This window comes from Parus major, chromosome 10 (genome assembly GCF_001522545.3).
Source record: "Parus major isolate Abel chromosome 10, Parus_major1.1, whole genome shotgun sequence".
Classification (NCBI taxonomy): Eukaryota; Metazoa; Chordata; class Aves; order Passeriformes; family Paridae; genus Parus; species Parus major.
Window position 1 is genome coordinate 2513056 of NC_031779.1, and position 13001 is coordinate 2526056.

At 41.0% G+C, this 13001-nt stretch overlaps 1 protein-coding gene and 1 long non-coding RNA gene across 6 annotated transcripts in view; one reads left to right on the forward strand and one right to left on the reverse strand.

Annotated features, from left to right (window-relative positions):
• PEAK1 (pseudopodium enriched atypical kinase 1) overlaps window positions 1-13001 on the forward strand; it is a 109680-nt gene that overhangs the window by 40752 nt on the left and 55927 nt on the right. For all 4 annotated transcript variants that reach the window (XM_015639099.1, XM_015639105.1, XM_015639103.1 and 1 more), the window contains exon 2: window positions 6761-6931. The gene's annotated coding sequence lies outside the window, so the exon portion shown is untranslated. The remainder of the gene's footprint in view (window positions 1-6760; window positions 6932-13001) is intronic.
• LOC107209401 overlaps window positions 1914-13001 on the reverse strand; it is a 47846-nt gene continuing 36758 nt past the window's right edge. The window contains exons 5-6 of one of the 2 annotated variants that reach the window (XR_004498861.1): window positions 5962-6553; window positions 1914-1996 (exon numbers count right to left, since the gene is read on the reverse strand). This is a non-coding gene — a long non-coding RNA (uncharacterized LOC107209401). Of the gene's footprint in view, window positions 1997-3517; window positions 6554-13001 lie in introns of those variants that run through there. The other variant, XR_001523593.2, reaches the window with a different exon arrangement.

Sequence of the window (13001 nt, forward strand, 5' to 3'; positions counted from 1 at the left end):
GGGCCTGTCCCCGTTGGGTCTGTCCTGGGGCTCTCGTGGCAGCCGTGCAGGATTCTGCAGTCCCGCTGAGGCTGGGCACTGCGTTTGCCTTTGGCCCTGGCATGGAGCTGTTCAGCAGCCTCACAGCAGCCTCTGCTCTCCAGAACTTCATTCTGTAGGAACAGATTTCACAGGGAGAATGCCGTGCACACGTTCAATCTGCTGCTTTCTCCTCTAACCCCAATTCAGTAAGATTTTCTGATAACCTCTGTCATACATCCGGGAGTGTTTGTTCCTGTGGGGGGGAATATTTGAGGCTGGAAGCCACAGTTTTAATGTTAGAATTGTTTGGATGCAGGCCTGGACTTGGAGCAGGAAATCCACTGCCATTTCACAGCTTTATTTGTTGAATGGAAACCAGGGAATCGACATCACATATTCAAGAGCAAGAAAAATGGCATTAACAGCAGGGTGTAATTTTTTTTATGGTCCCAAGCCTTCCTTTGTTTGCAATTTTAGCTTAATATATTCATGATACCTTGAAACAGGGGTATGCATTGAGATGGGGGTTTGAAATTGCTTTTGTGGTTGTTTCTGGCTTATATAAATGTATATATTCTGTAAAGATCAAAAGTGACTGGAAAAGAGGATTTGGAAGAGATTATTCATCAAAATGGTATTTTTTTTGCAATGCATTGGGCGGGTGGGGAGGGAAGAGAAATTTTAAGCTTGTTCTCTCAGTCTTTGGTTTTATTCAGCTTTCTTGCTTTCACAAGATGTCTTATTTTTGCCAAAATTTCTAATAAGCCAATGGAGCGATGTATATGCTAACAAAAGTATTGTTAAGTGTTTGAATAAAAATCTCTCCTGCTCATCGATCACAGAAGCACAAACTCTGTGGTTATTCCATGAATTCTCCTGAGTGTTTCCAGGACACTTTTTCAAGAGTGGATCTACTTTTTTTATGCTATTCATTAAAATATATGGATTTATTTAAATATTTTCAGGTCTGCATTTTTAATTTTTTATTTGCATATAAAATTTATGAAGTTAGATTATGATAATGCTGTTTCCAGTGTTTCTGAAAATACTTTTAAAGTCTGCCTTACATAATCTGTCAACTCAAATTATTATATTTTCCTATTTTTTCCTAGAGCCTGTGCAATTAAAACCACTTAAATTGTTTTGTGTGTTTTATGATAAAGTTCAAGGGAGAAAATAAGCCAATTTGTTCATGGAAATTTTGAAATCCTGCATAATACTTTTATTTAAACCCAAAACTGTTCTATGAGGATTGAAAGTGTGGGAAGAAAATGGCAAATCCCAATGTAGAAGCTATAGAAATCCTGTCAGAGTGCTTGAGAAACTTGAAGTGGCCTTGTTTAGTTAAAGAAGGAATTAGGAGTTTGCTTAGGGAAGACGTGGGCTGGAGGTTGTATAAAACAGAATCAGGAAGGTCAGGGGAGATGACAGCAGGGCTTGGATGTGATTGATAGTTAAAGGCAGTTCATGTGCTTATGTGGAGAAAGTTATTTCCAGCATTGCTGGAACTCTGGGGAGATTTGAAATAGTTCAATTCATGTCACAGATTCTTTAAATTTACACATGTACAAACATTCTTTGGTGGCAGTTGAATATTGTCTGTAGTTATTTGTTACCTTTTAAATAGCAGTAACATAAGAAAGAAAATGTTTGTATTAATCTAAATGGGAAAGTAGGAGTTCTGCTGCTTGAGTGTTTTGTGTTCATACTTGATGTGAATTTTCTTTATTAAAAATGTCTTATGAGAAGATTTGGAGAAATGTGGAAGAGAATTCTCTGTTCATCCCCAAAAGTGAAGGTTGTGCCGTTCTTCTGCAACGAGGTGAATGCTTCAGCAGAAACAATTTGGAGAAGAACAATATCTGAACCAATTCAAGGTCCAGGATTTGTGCCATTTTTCAGCAGTGCTGATGTGCCCTGCCCTCCAGCAGGAGCTGTCCCATCAGGATGGACACCTCGGTGACAGCACAGACATCTGTACACAGAAGGGAACAAAGATCTTTTAGGAGGGTTACAGAGAAAGATGGAAACTTAAGCAGCACCATGCACAGGCTAATGAAGGGGATTGCAAAGCATGTTATATTTAAAAACTTGTAATACTTGTATTACATTTAAAGAAAATAATTCAAACTCTATTTCACTTCACCAACATTCCTCCTTCCCTTAGCACTCCCCTCGCTTATGTTTTGCCAAGAGCTGCTGTAAGGAAATATTTCTCTGCATTTCTCTTGTTTCTGTCAGCAATAATGCAGAGCCTGAAATGCTTCTGCAGTGGCAACTTGCAGTACTTCAGTAAATTGTGGCTTTTGTCAGATAAATTGAGTTGGTAAAATTTTTCTTGATCCCGAAAACCCTCTTTTATCTTCCCATTAATATATATATTCTAGCTGCCATTCTTCCCCTTCAGTATGTAAAGAACAGCATATGATGTGGTTTCTGTGTTGATTTTCAAGATAATTTTTAGCCTGTCAAAGACCTTATGTCTCAACAACTTTGAAACAAAGATTTTTTTTTTCAATGGATGAAAAAGTGCAGCTGCCAGATGAACCGACACAAGAAACTGGAAGGGGAGGATCTTGCAGATGGTTCTAATAAAACTGGGCAAACAGGGATGGGGGGAGAATGGGCTGAAATGCAAATTGCAATCCCAGTGCAAGTTTTGGGGTTAGTTTGTGAAAGAAAGCTGCCTAAACAGTCATTTGAGGGTTTGGGATTGGGGGTTGTTTATTGTTGTTCTCAGTTTTTTTTTTGCCAAAGACTGCCAGCTTTTCCTTCTCCCCGTGTCCATGCTGCTACCTGAGCTTGTGTGGTTGTGCCAAGAACCCTCTGGAAAGCCACATTCAGCTGTTCATAGGCTTTTGTGAATGTGAAATACCAATAAAAGTCTGGGTTTTCAGTAGCTGTTGGGAGAAGAAATTGTTGGAGCACAGAGCAGTAAAAATGGAGCAGAGGCTTGTGTTGTTTCATTGTTGCTGCCTGCTATCCCGTAGCCAAAAGTTGCATTTTGGCCAAGCCTTGATAAACCCCGTGTTTGAAGTTTGTACTGTGTGATTCATTCATAAGGATGGAGGGTGACTAATAGTAATTTCTGTTTTTTCTAATTTTCTCCTCTTATGAAATAGTATTGGGTTTGTAATATTAGGCCTATAATTAATGAATAAAAATAGCAGGAGGAGAGATGCAGCTCAGGGCCTGGATAGCCTCTGATGGTCTCAAATTCCATCACTACTTCTTCACATGATAGTTTGGGGTTCTTTGGTGATTCTTCAGGCCAGAAAATCTTATTGAAACCTCATTTCCAAAGCCAAAACAGTTAAGTCTTTATTTTTTTTCTTCCTCTTGCTAATCTTTCCCTTCTTCAATGAAAGGAAGAGTGTTTGAGAGCACACAGGCTTTCAGCTCACACAGCAGCCCTTGGGGATGTGTCTTCATCTTGCTGTGTCAAAAGCTTTTCAAATCAGTAGCTTGAGAGTAGCAAATCCTTCAAACGCATGAGTAACAGATACTTGTTTTATTTAAGAGTCCTTAAGCATGAGCAAGTCATTAAGTGCTTCCTTTCTCCCCATGAATCAGTTCTATTTTAAACAGTCATCGTGTGTTTAATATTTTTAAAGTATCAGAAGTTTTGACTTTTAAACTTTTTTGGAGTTTGTTGTGTACCTCTGTGAATTTGTATTAACATATCTGTCAAGGGCTGCACATTCCCTGTACTGATGCTTTCCCTGTATCCTTCAAGAGTGGATCTATTCTGTGGACAGCATTTCTTTGCCCAAGGAGACCATTTGGAAGTGAAGGAGTTATTACTCTGAAAGAAGAGCACATCTCTTCCTTGGCTGGGTAATGACTCCTCAAAATGCCACCACCTGAGTGGCCTCTCAGGAGCTCAGCACCAACCAGCAGCAATGTCCCTCTGGGGCCATTCCTGGAATTCCTGGTGTTTTCTGGGCCAGGTGCTCCCTGCAGCCTCCTGGGCAAAGCTGGCCTGCACACCGTGTGTGGGAGCACTGTGGAATCCCACTCAAGGGGATTTCAATCCCCTTGAATGCTTTGCTCATGGATAATTGACCCTGTGATGTTGTCATGGTTTACTGATTCAGTGGAAAGAATCTGTTTTCCCTCTCTTTACTGTATCATGCAAAAAGGATAACAAATGTAAATATTTATAATTAGGTATTTTTGCAGGGGTTTGTGTCCAAGATACAACATGCTGAGACATTAAACAGCACAAGTGTTGCCAGAATCTATCAGCTTGGCAAATCTGACAGGCAGCTGAAGGCAAGGACGAGTTTTTATGATAAAATCAGGCCATGTACTGAACACTAAAGCATCACCAGTTGTTCACAGCTCGGGAAGAGTTCACTTGCAATCAACATGAATAGGAAAAACCTTTCCCAAACAATGCTTTGTTTCCTTGTGGATTTGCTTCCGTTTTTGCCTCCTTATACAGTCAGCAATCATAATTCAGATGGAGGGGTTTGAAACGGCCTTCCTGTTCCTCATCTTGTGAGGAGGTGTCCCTTTAGCCCTGGCTGTCACAGCCTGACAGGCCGGGGAGCTGCTCCAGCCCTGGCACTGAGAGCTGGGATGTTTGTGATTCATTTCTTGAGCATTCCTGCCCTTTGTGCTGTGAGGACAGGCGAGGGGAGCGAGGCACATGGCAGCTCTTTCCATGCAGAGGAGCTTCTGCTGCCTGAGCCTGCACAGAAAGCCAAGGGAAAATGGAGAGGGACTCGTGTGCAGCTCCATGTACTCCATCCGTGTGAATTGCCTCTTGGGAGCAGCAGCTAAAAAGGATTGCACATCTTTGTCAATTAACTTCAAATGTTTTAAATTAATCTATAGTACCGGGCACTGGAACTGAAGTGAATGTGGAGTGGCTTGAGTCTTTTCTTTTGGAGTGGTAGATTGTGTATTTTTAAGCCCCTGTGCTGCTTGTGAGTACAATGACAAATGTATCTGTGATCTCTGTGCCACCTGTTGCCTTAGCTACCATTTAATGTGCAATATGCTGATGTTGGAGATAAAATGTTTTCTGTGGCACCTATAAAACACCTCAGTGATCCTCACAAGCCACAGGAACACCAGATTTATATCCAGCTGTGGCAGTGAATCTCTGCCATCTCCAGCTGTGCCAGAGGTGTTGGAGTGCAGCTGCACAAGCAAAAAAAGAAATGCAAGGAGAACCCTTTGTACTGCTGGGCAAAACCTGCAGAATTTTAGGACAGAAGTGCAAATACTTCCATGCAGGTAAAATTTAAAAATGTGTGTAACTTGATATTTTGTTATATAGATACAGCTCTGGCAATGTTTCCTGGTTTGGTGTTCCCTATAGACATTTGCCCAGAGGTGTCCACAGTTTGAGAACAGGTCCTGCAGGCTGGTGGACACTAAAGGAGGAGAAATCCATCCTCCCTCCTCCCCTGGCCAGCTGCTTGAACTGCAGCATCCTGCCTGAATCCACAAAGTTCCCTGTCTCTTGTTCTTCTAGCCAGAAAAAAAAAGACATTTTGGAATGGGTTAACATTCTACACAAACACATCTCCTTATGCAGACACTTTAAATAATCTCTCAGTGCAGCCATTCCACGCCATGAAGTGTTGGCTGATTTCTCTTTCCTTCAGGGCTATTTTTTCTATTTCAAAGAACTTGATAATATGCAAAGAAGAATTTTGCTGCTGTGTGAGGTTCTCAAAACTACGAAGGATTGTGGTGTCCCCTCAACATTCCTGGAGGCTTTGCAGGCCTCAGTTCTCATTCATTTTCTTCTCTTGAATCCTATTTCTGGCCAATCCCATCTGCAAAAGCAAATTGTTTGGTAACACTCGGGTTAGGAGAAGATTCAATCTTCTCCATCTAGAGTAGGCTTTTGACTCATCTCTCATATCTCCATTTAGACAATGAGCCACAAGCTGAAGTCTAATTTAGTGGCTGTTCCCTTACCTGCCTTCAATGAGAGGGTATTCACCCTTCTCATTAAGTCCATTTTCAAGCACATAATGTGTGTTTTCTCTTAGGATGGTTCTTTCTAATTTTACTCGTTGCTATTCATCTGCAGAGCTATTTCAGAATCTTCCCTTCAGATGTCCTAAAAGGTCCTTTTGTGGTGATAATTGTTGTCAAGGTGTTCTGGTTGTGCTGCTCAGCCTGTGCCCTCCGTAGGCTGTGTTTGCTTTGCACAGAAGTTTAAGTACTTTGCTCCTTGTTATTTGTGGCTGCTGCTATACAAATGATTTGTGTTTGCCTTCTTTCTGCCAACTTTGTCACTCACAAATGTGTTCACACTTGAAGTCACAAGAATACCAGAGGAGGGAAAAAAACCAGCCCCACAAATGAAACCCCAAAAGAACCGGACAGTGCTGTCTCCTTGAAAAACTCCAAAGAGCTCTGCTCCTTTTCCCAGGAAAGGTCCTTAATTCTTCCAGTAGGTTCTCTACAGGCTCTTCCTCAGCCTGTTCCTCCAACCTGTCTTCATCTTAACTGCAAAGATGCAGCGTGACTCTTGGGCAGGCACAATTAAAGCAGCAGTGTGTTCCTGGGGAATGGAAAAGAAATGGGAAATGTTAAGGACGAGGACAAGTCTGGGGTGCCCAGCTATGTGGCCAGGATTCTGAAGAGAATTCAAGTGTCTTTTTACACAGCTCCTGTGGTATTTAAGATAGCAGGAGGTCACTCAAGGAAAATTTGCAATAAATCAGATGTCAAATTTATTTGAAATAATCTTCTTGCCTGTCTTTCACAGAAAATGTTGCTGCCCTGACCAGCCATCATGAAGAGAAGGGGGTGAAGTGAGCTTGTCTGGAAAAGTTGGAAGTTTTGAAATTTTCAGCAGAATTTATTACCAGTGGCTGCAAGAGGTTTTGCCAAGCCAACCATTGACATGTGAATGGATTCAGTGCCTCAGACTTAAGTGGTAACTCATTTTTCTGTCATCTTATTATTTCCAATACAGTACCATAGGATAATTTGAATTATAGATAATATTGTTTTACTATTACCAGTGTTTAAATAGAGAATTCCTACAAGAGCCAAACATGTGATTTTGTGAGCTTCATTCATTAGCAAAGAGTTGGAATTTTAGTGTCTGGTGCTTTATTCAGTAGCTGAAATTTCTTCCTGTGGGTTCATCCCATCTCTTTATCATTGAAAAACAAAAAGATTTTGCTGTTTCTCCATTGCTGACTGTCTCCCTACCCAATGCCCAGCAAACTGCAGTTTGGAACAGGTTGTAGAAGCAGCTCTGTCCCTGTTTTTTGTTATATTTTAAGTACTTTATGTGACTTATGAAAAGATATATGGAAAGACACACACAGCAGACTGGGAAGTTCGTTCTTTTCCGCTGACATTGAATATTTCCTCAAAAATCCTTTTCCATTTTCTTCTTTTCTTTGCTCTTCTTATTTGCTTATCTTTTTCTGTGCCATTCATAGCTGGGTATTAAACATCTGAAATACTTCTATGCCTTTCTCCCTAATGTCAGTTTACTAGTCAGGAATACAAAACTGTGCTACTTTTTAAAGTTAAATTGGGAGCAGGAAGACCCCCAGCTCTGTCTTGCTATCCCATTTTGGGCTCTGTGCCTTTGTAACAATGTAGAACTGGCCACTAAAACCAGAAGCTTTTCTTCTTTATTTTAGAAGGGTAGAGGGGAATTACCATATCTTTAATACCACTTTAATACCACCAAGATGATGTTTCCATGTCTTTTGAGGCAAAAGAGTGAAAGGAGATGTTTGTGCTCTCCTCAAAGCCGTGCTAAACCCCAGCACAATAGAATCTGCCTGAGTTTGAAAACTGTAATGTAACTGCATAGATCAAAAATGATGTCTCACCACATTTCTTTCATTTGTCATGAATAAAACAAAGGAAATCTATTATGTGCTGTGGTTTTGTTTGAAATGCTTCTTTCTTATTCTACCCTGTTTTTTCAGAGGGAGAGTGAACAGATCTGACAGTAGCTCTAAGTGACTGATGGTAGAAAAATTAGAACTGCATTTCTGAACCTCACAAATGTACCTGTTGTTATTTACTAGTCCAGGTGAGGTATTCATTCCACCCCTGTATCATAGGCTGTGTTAGAACTTCAATGGGAGAACAGTTAGAAGAGTTATGTCCTAATTCCCATGAGGTTAAGGGTGGGATTTCAGAAGATGGCCAGCATTACTGTAGCAGTTCTGTCTGAAATCCACACTGAGGTTTCTGTGTCTCTTGTGAGAGCACAGTCAGACCAGCACTTAGGAGACTCCCAAGCAAGAACTTAGAGCTCAGCCAGTGCATCAGGTGCTCAGGAAGCTGCCAGGTTATTCCCTCACTGAGTTCCCATATTTAGGAGTTCTCTGGTTTGTTGCCAGAGCTGTTTCTATACTGTCAGTGTCTTCTGCTGCATTGGCAGGAAGGGAGGGCTTGCAGATTCCATCTGTCTGCAGCAGTGACAAATGAAGCTCAAAAAGAACTTAAAAATGTTTTTCTTCTTTCAAGTTTTCAGGTTTACTGTGCTCTCGTTAATGCCTTTTCTTTGTTGTTCCCTGTAGCCCTGCAGTCCTTTCTCTTTGAAGGTGTGCACAGATCCTTAGATCTGATTCATTCATGTGTCTAATGAGAACAAGAAAAAGACAGTTCCAGCTCTCATGTCTGTTTTGTAGAAGTTTTGGAGCTGGAGCACTTCTGTGGGATGTTTGGTTTCTGTAGGGCACTTTAGAGCCAGAAATATGAGCAGCACAAGCTGTAAAGCAATCCTAGTCACAAACCCTTGCACGTTCTTGCTACACAAAATACAGCACCTTGGCTTGTCTGTGTGCAGGAGATCAGGAGAGGATACAAACAGGTTGTAACCACCATGGGTTTAGAGGAACCATTTCTAGGAAACTGGAAGGTGATGTTTTGTTTGTTTCCTTGTACATCCCTGCCTGGCAGAGCAACTTCTTCGTGCATCCAGACTTTGACAAAACAGCACTGAATATAAATCTGCTGGGGACAAGGACTTCAGTGAGGAAATAGGTTACTGTAATTGTTTCTGCTTTCAAAATACTATTATTCAGCTGATAAAAGTGACAATCAGAGGCCCAGGAACAGGGAGAGCAATGCTATGGGATAGATTTCTCTGCTGGCACAGGAAGATATTAATCAGCTGAACACGAAGAGGTTTTTGTAGTTGAGGGAGGTGCTGGATGAGCTGGGTAGGATGAGGCCTGGGAAGAGCCAGGGGTTGCTGCTCTGGGCAAATAGATCTCCTTTGTGCTGGAGATGCTCTGGAATGGTCTAGGTGGGAACTGATTGAGTCCACATATTCTTTCTGTGTCTGAGAATAGCTGGAGGATGTTGCCTGGGAGGTGCCCTTGGCTCAGGGATTTTAAATGGGAGGGTTTCTCTCAGCTTGAGAACGCATTTTTTCCACTTGACTCACTGAGTGAAATCCGAGTGAGTGATAAAATTTCTAAAAGTAATGTTGAATTGGTTGGAATAATAAGAAGTGCATTTATCATCAGGAAGGAAGATCAAAATAAGGGGAAAGATTCAATGAAGAGGAAGTCACCACCTTCCCAGTAACAATGGGAGGCTGTGGGCACCTCGTACACCTCAGCCTGCCTGGCTGTGCAGCCACACAGCAAGATGTCATCACAGAGGATTCTTGTGAAACCCCTCTCAGGCTCCTGTCCCACACACAGGACCCACACACATTCCATGGGATGCTTCCCATTGAAAAGACTGCACCAGGAACGTGTTTGCAGAGGTTCCCTCACCATACAGAGCACGAGCCTGTGTGTGCATGAAATGAGACAGCCCACTGACTCCTGCAGAACCCAATCTTTTCCAAGAACATCAGCCTTTGTTGCTTTGCTTCTCTTTGGCTTGGCACATAGAACAAGGAAGGAGCAAAAAATGCTGGTGCTAAAGAGGAGCCTGTTGTGATCCATGTGTGCTGTAGATAAAGCAGTGTATCTGTCGGGGCAGGCAGGAGCTACTGGCTTAGATGGATTTTTAGGATAATAATAATAACACTCTTTGAATGATCTTACATTTCTGTAGTGTATTTCATTTGTGCATTCCTGAACAGTTTTCCAGGCTCCAAGTGTTGTATCAGTTGCTGTGTGCTTGCAGTTTGGAGAAGCGCTGGGCACAGATGGCTGTGCTGGGTGTGCTCCCTGTGCACAACAGGACAGCTGCTTCCCTCTCAAGGTAAAACAGGGAACAGAAAGGGGAACATTTTAACTGCAATTACACATCTACAAAAGAAAGATGCAAAATTAAGGATGTTTATCTCAAAAGAAGCTGAAGGTACTAAAGTCAGGATGTGTTTGGATTGGGGGTTAAGGAAAAAAGACATTTCTCTTCCTGAGACCCTGGCATGTTCATTTGTCAGGTTCAACCAGGGTTTTCCTGCAGAGGTTTTAATGGCTGAAGGCTGATTCAAAATATTCACAGAGTAACCAGCAATAATTTAACAATATTTATTCCATGTCCCTATATGCACTTCTTTCCAGAGGGCAGTTCAGATTTTTCACACTTGTAGTAGTCTCTGTTTTCACATAGACTTATCCCTAAAATGAGCCTTTCACAGGGGTGTTAAAAATACTGTCCTTGTCAGTTGAGCCAATAGAAGGCAGCTGATGCTGTGTTTGCTGAATTCAAGCCATTGTGATGGCTGGAAATCTGAAATAAACAGGACAAAATGGAAAAAAGCATCTTGTAAGTGTGTGGGGCTCCTGCTCTTTGTTTTGGCCATGCTCTCCTGTAAGTTCCATCCGAGCAGCTCTGCTGCTGAGGGTCTTGTAGCTCCTTTTGTGATGGGATGGCAGATTGCTTATGCAGGAGAAGGGAAATTTCAGTGGTTGGGAGGTGAGAGGCTTTGCTTATGGTGAAGTCTCCTCTTTTCATTTGCTCAATATTTGTTACAAATTCACTTTCCCTGAATTTCCATCGTGTGAAACTTGAGTATTTTACTCTGTCATTTCTTATATCAGCTGCTCAGTTGGTGATAATTACATTGTATTTTTCATGCTGGGTCCTTTCATTTTTCTCTAGTCTGTTATTATGTGATGTGGCCTTGGCAAGAAACACATTCCCATTCTTCCAAACAAAAAAAATAATAATATGAAAAAGCAAACCCATCAAAAAAAACCCAAAAAATCAAACAAAAAACCCACCAAAAATCTGCATACAGTTCAGATCCTGCTAATTAAGAAAACTATGAACTTCTAGGTGGAAAAGATAATTACCACATTTGAACCTGCTGCAAGCAATAATGATTTCCATGGAATGCAGGTAGTGCCACTGTCCCAAGGTTGTGGGCAGTGTTGGATTCACCTCATCCAGGGAGCTGCTGCAGTAGCGTTTCTTTGTGCCTTCTTTAACACAAAATAATTGGAGTTTTGGAGGCTTATCAGAATCAAAAGGTTTCTTCAATTTATCCAGAGTGCAACTTTTCCTCTCAAACATCCATTTCCCTGGAGCTGGACTAGATGACCTTCAGAAGCCCCTTCAACACTAATGATTCTGTGATTCCTTAACTCTCCCCAGGATAAGTCTGAAAATGCACTCAGAACCAACTGCTGATGGTGTTCAGTCTTTCTTTCTTTGTTCTTCCAAAGAGTTCTTTCAGCCCAATCATGACTATCTTAAATATAAACATTAGCATATCTATATTTTAAGCAGAAATACTTCACAGGCAAATAGGCAGGGCCTTAAAGAGACTTCAGAATATTTCCAAAAATACCTGCCTTGCTTTGTTTTTCAGCCTTGTCTTGTGTATCATTCTCTCTATGAGTTAACCTACTTTTTTTGCTAAGCTTTTATTTTTGTTCTGTTGCTTTCCATTTCTGGTGATATAAATTCTGTGTATTCTCTTGGGGAAAACTGCAGGTTACACTTTAACTTCGCTGTGGTGGCAGCACTTTGTGATTTACATTACAGTGGCATTCCAAAGATACTTCACAAAATTCAGACTTTTCCTACTGAAGGAGTATGGTAGGCCATGTGCAAACATAACTGGGATTGTTTATTTTTCCATTACTAGATAAGAAGGTGCGAGGACAAATAAAATACAAAATGAAAAGAATCCCTGTTCCAGATTCTTTAGATTCCTGCCTCCCCACCCAGATTTTTTGAGAGCACTGCAGGCTGATGAGATGCATGTTAGTTATCTGCTGCATTGCTCTACCCAAGATTTAACAATTACTGATTAGCTCTGTTTTCTCTTTTACTGTGTCTTTACTGTGCTGTATTGCTGTTCTTGTGAGCATCTTTACCAGGTTAAAAAAAACTTCAAATTTTTCACAGTGATTTCTTGAATTAGTAACTAGGAATAAAAGTGCCACTTGATAACAAGTAGTGACACCTTCTTTTCTCCTATCAGTGCAGCTGTAAACCAGTCAGAGGGATTGAATCTGTTCAAAACCTGTTTTCAGGGAAAGCACTGCTGAAAATGGAACTAAGAAAGACAACTTTCTCTTGTTGGTACTGACTTTCTCATTCAGGTTTTTCTCTGAAAGTACAGTTCAGGTACCTCACAATGTAAACTAATGTATTGTTCATGCAGGAGGAGAAGCGCATCCACAGTTCTGACTTACAGATATTTCAGACTTGTTGAGCTCTATCTCTGCTGTCCCCTCCTGTAATAGTTTCAGATAAATGCACTGGCAGTCAAATCAGGATATTTGATTTGCAGTGTAGAACTGTTTGCTTTCAAAATCCATATTGAGTTTACCAAGGAGGATACACACACCAACCAATATAAAGATGCCATACTATGAGAAATAAACAAGTGTTACTATGTAATGCCCACTGGAACAGTTTGGGGGGTATTTTATTACTTCAGTGTTGTGGTTTCAGTGTATTTAAGTTGAGGGCTTTAAGTGAGTATTTACAAGTATTAAATGGATCAAAATTAATGAATTTACCTCATTAATGTAAAACATATTTCTTCTGCAGCTAAAGAAAGATGGCATCAAGCTCATTGAAGGAAATAGTCCTTGCTATGACTATGA